The sequence below is a fragment of the Bufo bufo genome, chromosome 2 (genome assembly GCF_905171765.1).
Source record: "Bufo bufo chromosome 2, aBufBuf1.1, whole genome shotgun sequence".
Classification (NCBI taxonomy): domain Eukaryota; kingdom Metazoa; phylum Chordata; class Amphibia; order Anura; family Bufonidae; genus Bufo; species Bufo bufo.
In genome coordinates, this window is record NC_053390.1 from 256,646,285 (window position 1) to 256,652,789 (window position 6,505).

Below are 6,505 nucleotides of genomic sequence, written 5' to 3' on the forward strand. Positions count from 1 at the left end.
GAGTGTGTAGTGGGCAATGCCAGGGGGTTCACGTGTACGGAGTGTATAGTGTCAGGTATAGTGCACAAAGCCAGGAGGTTCACGTGTACTGAGTGTATAGTGTAAGGTATAGTGCACAAAGCCAGGGGGTTCACGTGTACTGAGTGTATAGTGTCAGGTAAGTGGGCAATGCCAGGGGGTTCACGTGTACTGAGTGTATAGTGTCAGGTATAGTGCACAAAGCCAGGGGGTTCAGGTGTACTGAGTGTATAGTGTCAGGTAAGTGGGCAATGCCAGGGGGTTCAGGTGTACTGAGTGTATAGTGTCAGGTATAGTGCACAAAGCCAGGGGGTTCAGGTGTACTGAGTGTATAGTGTCAGGTAAGTGGGCAATGCCAGGGGGTTCAGGTGTACTGAGTGTATAGTGTAAGGTATAGTGCACAAAGCCAGGGTGTTCATGTGTACTGAGTGTATAGTGTAAGGTATAGTGCACAAAGCCAGGGTGTTCATGTGTACTGAGTGTATAGTGTCAGGTAAGTGGGCAATGCCAGGGGGTTCACGTGTACTGAGTGTATAGTGTAAGGTATAGTGCACAAAGCCAGGGTGTTCATGTGTACTGAGTGTATGGTGTCAGGTAAGTGGGCAAAGCCAGGGGGTTCACGTGTACTGAGTGTATACTGTCAGGTAAGTGGGCAAAGCCAGGGAGTTCATGTGTATTGAGTGTATACTGTCAGGTAAGTGGGTAAAGCCAGGGGGTTCACGTGTACTGAGTGTATACTGTCAGGTAAGTGGGCAAAGCTAGGGGGTTCACGTGTACTGAGTGTATACTGTCAGGTAAGTGGGCAATGCCAGAGAGTTCATGTGTATTGAGTGTATACTGTCAGGTATAGTGCACAAAGCCAGGGGGTTCACGTGTACTGAGTGTGTAGTGGGCAATGCCAGGGTGTTCACATGTACTTAGTGTATGCTGTCAGGTAAGTGGGCAATTCCAGGGGGTTCACGTGTACTGAGTGTATAGTGCACAAAGCCAGGGGGTTCATGTGTACTGAGTGTAAAGTGGGCACACACCAGGGAGTTCATGTGTACTGATTGTATAGTGCCAATGCCAGGAGGTTCACGTGTACTGAGTGTATAGTGTCAGGTGTAGTGAGCACATGCCAGGGGGTTCACGTGTATAGTGTCAGGTAAGTGGGCAAAGCTAGGGGGTTCACATGTACTGAGTGTATAGTGGGCACACACTAGGGGGTTCATGAGTGTATAGTGTCAGGCGTACAACATAAGATAGATGGTGTAGCAGCACTACAGGGTATATTGGCCTTAATGTGGTGCGGTGATGAACGCCAGTCCGTAGCGTCCCTCCAAGCAGGCATCCAAAAGTAGTAAAACCGCAGCACTCTCTTGTCTCATTAATTTCTTTATTCCATCAAATCCATGCGACGTTTCGACCTGGACGGTCTTTTTCAGGTGTAGTGAGCACATGCCAGGGTGTTCACGTGTATAGTGTCAGGTAAGTGGGCAAAGCTAGGGGCTTCATGTGTACTGATTGTATAGTGGGCACACACCAGGGGGTTCATGTGTTCTGAGTGTATAGTGTCAGGTGTACAACATAAGATAGATGGTGTATACTGAGTGTATAGTGTCAGGTGTAGTGAGCACATGCCAGGGTGTTCACTTGTACTGAGTGTATAGTGAGCACCGCCAGGGGGTTCCCATATACTGAGTGTATAGTGCCAAGTATAGTGGGCAACTCCAGGGGGTTCCCATATACTGAGTGTATAGTGCCACGTATAGTGGGCAACTCCAGGGGGTTCATGTGTACTGACTGTATAGTTTCAGGTATAGTGGGCAGATGCAAGGGGTTCACATGTACTGAGTGTAATGTGTGGCAGGGTGGGCACATGCCAGGGGGTTCACAATATGTGCTAGGCTCCTCACACTTGTCAGTCCATGGAGTCCTCATTCTTTTTAGTGGCAGTGCTCTCTGCTATAGGTGGCCATGAAGTAGGTGAAGGCAGCACTTAACTCTGTGTAGTGTGCTGCAGTAAACTAGGTATGAATCTGTACTATCTGGAGGTACAGTATGGGTCCATCTACTGCTATGGCTGCCTAGTAACTCATGGATTCATACAAACACAGTAGAGTAGGTGAGGAGTCATGTACAGACTGGTATGGAGTATGGACCCTCTCTCACCACTATGAAGCACATGGTGGAATCTGTCGCCCCAGTCTTGGACTATTATCTATAATACACGTGTAGTACTGCAGATATGGACTTCAGATCACTAGTTCTTATTTTCCTACTGCCCCCACTGTCAGCCCTCAAAGCAGCACTGAGATACACAGACTGCTGTGCTAACATAATGGGAGGACTCATGAGCGCATGCGCAGCAGTCCTGACAATGTATTTCAGCGCAGCTCTGAACGCTCACAGTGGGGGAACGGGGCAGTAGGCAAATAAAAAATAGTGATCTGGACTCCATATCTACAGTACTGCGCATGTATTACTGTAGATAATGATCCAAAATCTGTGTGACAGAGTCCCTTTTAACACAGTAGTGCACACCTGAAGAAGGGAAGGGTCATCACTGGTCTGATGCATCTGCATTGCGATTTGGATTTAAGAATCCATGACTTTGTATGGCATAAAGATGACTATTCCTTCTGGAGCGCTGCTCCATGCATTTTCCATACGTGTGATCCTTTTTTTTTTTTTTTCTTTTTTTTTTTACTCTCTTTATTGAAAAATGACAAGCAAGAAATATAATAGATCAATCAAAGACAAATACAGTGAATTACGCCTCACAGTACATAAGAAAATTCTTCATCATATCGATAAGTCAAGACATATCAATAGTACAGCTTGTCAATAAGCATCCATTTTAACATTTTACATCGTGTTATGAATCCTTTTAGTGAACACCAACCTAAATTCCTGAAACTATGTGATGAACAAAGCAGGTGGCTAGGCTATAGAGCGTAAGTGGACTGTCGTGGCAGTCAGAGGAGAATCACACCACGGTCCCCATATCTTTTGGAATTTCTGAGGGCATCCCCTGCGGGAATAGATAATTTTCTCAAAGGGGATGATATTATTAACAAGGACTTTCCATTGGCAAACCGTAGGGGGCCTGTCCGCCATCCATTTGAGAGCAATAGCTTTCCTAGCTAGAAAAAGGGCCTCCCTGATAAAGGTGAGGGAATAGCGTGAACGTGAGTCATCTTCAATAATGCCCAGAAGGCAAGCTTTGGGACAGACTTCTAAGTTATCCGGAATCAGGGAGGAAATGACATCTACTACCTCCCTCCCTCCAGAATGGTTGAATGTAACTACAAGTCCCACATTAGGTGCCAAAAATCCGCATTCATCTGTGCACATCTGTGGCATCCCGTGTGTGGCCTCCTACCCATTTTGAAAAGCCTAGTCGGGGTGAGGTAACACCTATGCAGTATAAAAAGTTGTATCAATCTGTTAGTGAGAGATGGAGATACAGCTATTGGGGCTTCCAGGGCCTCGCTCCATTCTTCATTCGTTAATGTAGGTATATTCCCTCTCCATTTACATTCCGCACCCAATGGAGAAGCTGAAATTTTGAGGTTGAGCAGATGTGTGTAAATGGCGGATATCAGTCCCCTCGGTCCCTGTTTTCTAAAAACCCCAATGAGTGGATACGCAGACACTGGTCCTTTAAGAGCCCGAATCTGAGCCTGGAGGGCATGTCTCAACTGCAGATACCTAAAGAAGTGTGGCCTCAAAACTCCCACTTTGGTCTGTAACTGAGAGAAGGAAAACAGAATGCCATTTTCATAAAGATCTTTCAAATAGCAAATGCCGTATCCTTTCCATATCATCTCCCCTTCACAGTGTAACAGATGTGGAAATAATGGATTATTCCACAGCGGGATATCATCTGGTAAATCACTGTATTGCTGCATTTTTGCAGCCCTCCACACCTGATGTGCAAGTTTATGAATCGGTAGGAGCGAACCTGATACAGATGTCAGGCCTTCTAAGACAGGCCATAGAATGGAGAGTTGCAAGTACTCCTGCAGGTAATATTCTGAACTAGGAAGCACATCCCGGGTCACCCATGGCACCAAATATCACAACTGACCAGCAAGAAAATACAAGAATAGGTCCGGTAAAGCCGCCCCGCCCTCATCCCTGCTCCTCTGCAGGGTGGATAAAAATCGATAATTTTTTTTAAAAAAAATTTGATTTTTGGGGATTTAAATCGGATTATTTTTTTTTTAATTAATTCAGATTTTTTTAATATAAAATGCTTTTTGAGGAAAATATATTACCATCCAAAGGTTATTCCATCATGAAATAAAGATTCGTTTTTTAATTATGTAGAATAAGGCTGTACGTGCACTCCCATATTGTTGAATGGATTAGGCAGTGGCTGAGGGACAGACAACAGAAGGTTGTAGTCAATGGAGTATATTCAGCCCATGGTCTTGTTACCAGTGGGGTACCTCAGGGATCTGTTCTAGGACCCATATTGTTTAATATCTTTATCAGCGAAATTGCAGAAGGCCTCGATGGTAAGGTGTGTCTTTTTTCTGATGACACAAAGATTTGTAACAGGGTTGATGTTCCTGGAGGGATACACCAAATGGAGAAGGATTTAGGAAAACTAGAGGAATGGTCAAAAATCTGGCAACTAAAATTTAATGTTGATAAGTGCAAGATAATGCACCTGGGACGTAAAAAACCCAAGAGCAGAATATAAAATCAGTGACACAGTCCTAACCTCAGTATCTGAGGAAAGGGATTTAGGGGTCATTATTTCAGAAGACTTAAAGGTAGGCAGACAATGTCATAGAGCAGCAGGAAATGCTAGCAGAATGCTTGGCTGTATAGGGAGAGGCATTACCAGTAGAAAGAGGGAGGTGCTCATGCCGCTCTACAGAGCACTAGTGAGACCTCATTTGGAGTATTGTGCTCAGTACTGGAGACCATATCTCCAGAAGGATATTGATACTTTGGAGAGAGTTCAGAGAAGAGCTACTAAACTGGTACATGGATTGCAGGATAAAACTTACCAGGAAAGATTAAAGGACCTTAACATGTATAGCTTGGAAGAAAGACGAGACAGAGGGGATATGATAGAAACTTTTATATACATAAAGGGAATCAACAAGGTAAAAGAGGAGAGAATATTTAAAAGAAGAAAAACTGCTACAAGAGGACATAGTTTTAAATGAGAGGGGCAAAGGTTTAAAAGTAATATCAGGAAGTATTACTTTACTGAGAGAGTAGTGGATGCATGGAATAGCCTTCCTGCAGAAGTGGTAGCTGCAAATACAGTGGAGGAATTTAAGCCTGCATGGGATAGGCATAAGGCCATCCTTCATATAAGATAGGGCCATAGTATTCAGTATATTGGGCAGACTAGATGGGCCGAATGGTTCTTATCTGCCGACACATTCTATGTTTCTATATGTGTAATTTTTTTGGTAAATAAATTCCATTAATCCATTCACAATGTCATGCTCTTCCAGAGGTTTTTGTAAGATTATTGGGCAGTTTCTCTGCCTACAAGATATTATCACAGATGCTTGGTTTACTTTTGCAGTTCTCAAAGCTGAATTTGACTCAGCAGAGATCACATGCCTCTTCTTCACAGCAAAAATGTTATAACATGAACAGAGTTAAGAAAAATACCTTAATCCTAACTTCTACAAACCTATGAATGCAGAATCAACCTAATCAAACTAATATGAAAAGTTGTTTAAATCTTCATCTACTTGCATATTATAAGTCACCCCAGCAAGAATTAGTCTTTATGTAGAAAACCTATGATTTAAATCAAGCCTTACTGACTAGTGATTTAAATCAAATCTACCCTGCTCCTCTGTAGGGATTTAATGGCCAGTTTCCACCTATTCCTACCCCATATGAATGTCGCCATGAGTGAGTGCAATTTATCAAAGAACGTACGTGGAATGGGTACACAGGCATGTTCCAGCAGGTACAAAGCTTTGGGTTGGAGAATCATTTTGATTATATTTATGCGGCCCATGGTGGACAACGGTAAGGTATTCCAAGACTTAAACTTATCCACAAAATGTGACACCAAGGGACTTGTGCTCAGTTCATGTGAAATAGCGGGGTCTTTAGTGATAATGACACCTAAATACTTAAATTTATCTACTACTATCAAATTCTGATACACTGATGGCCATTCCGAGGCCCATAAAGGCATAATGGCCGATTTTGCCCAATTTATACATAGTCCAGAGAAGGCACCAAACGGCTCAATTAGGGTTATTGCTCTAGGTAAGGTAAATTCTACTGAGTCCATGTACAAAATGAGACCATCAGCATACAGACCCAGCCTATCTTCCCTGTTTCCCAGAGCTATACCTTTAAAAATACTATCCTGCCGGATCCTTAATGCCAAATGTTCAACAGCTACCGCGAACAACAGGGGAGATGAAGGACATCCCTGCCTGGTTCCTCTGTACAGTTTAAATGTTGATGACAGGGAGCCATTAATCTTAATATTCGCGGATGGGGAGTT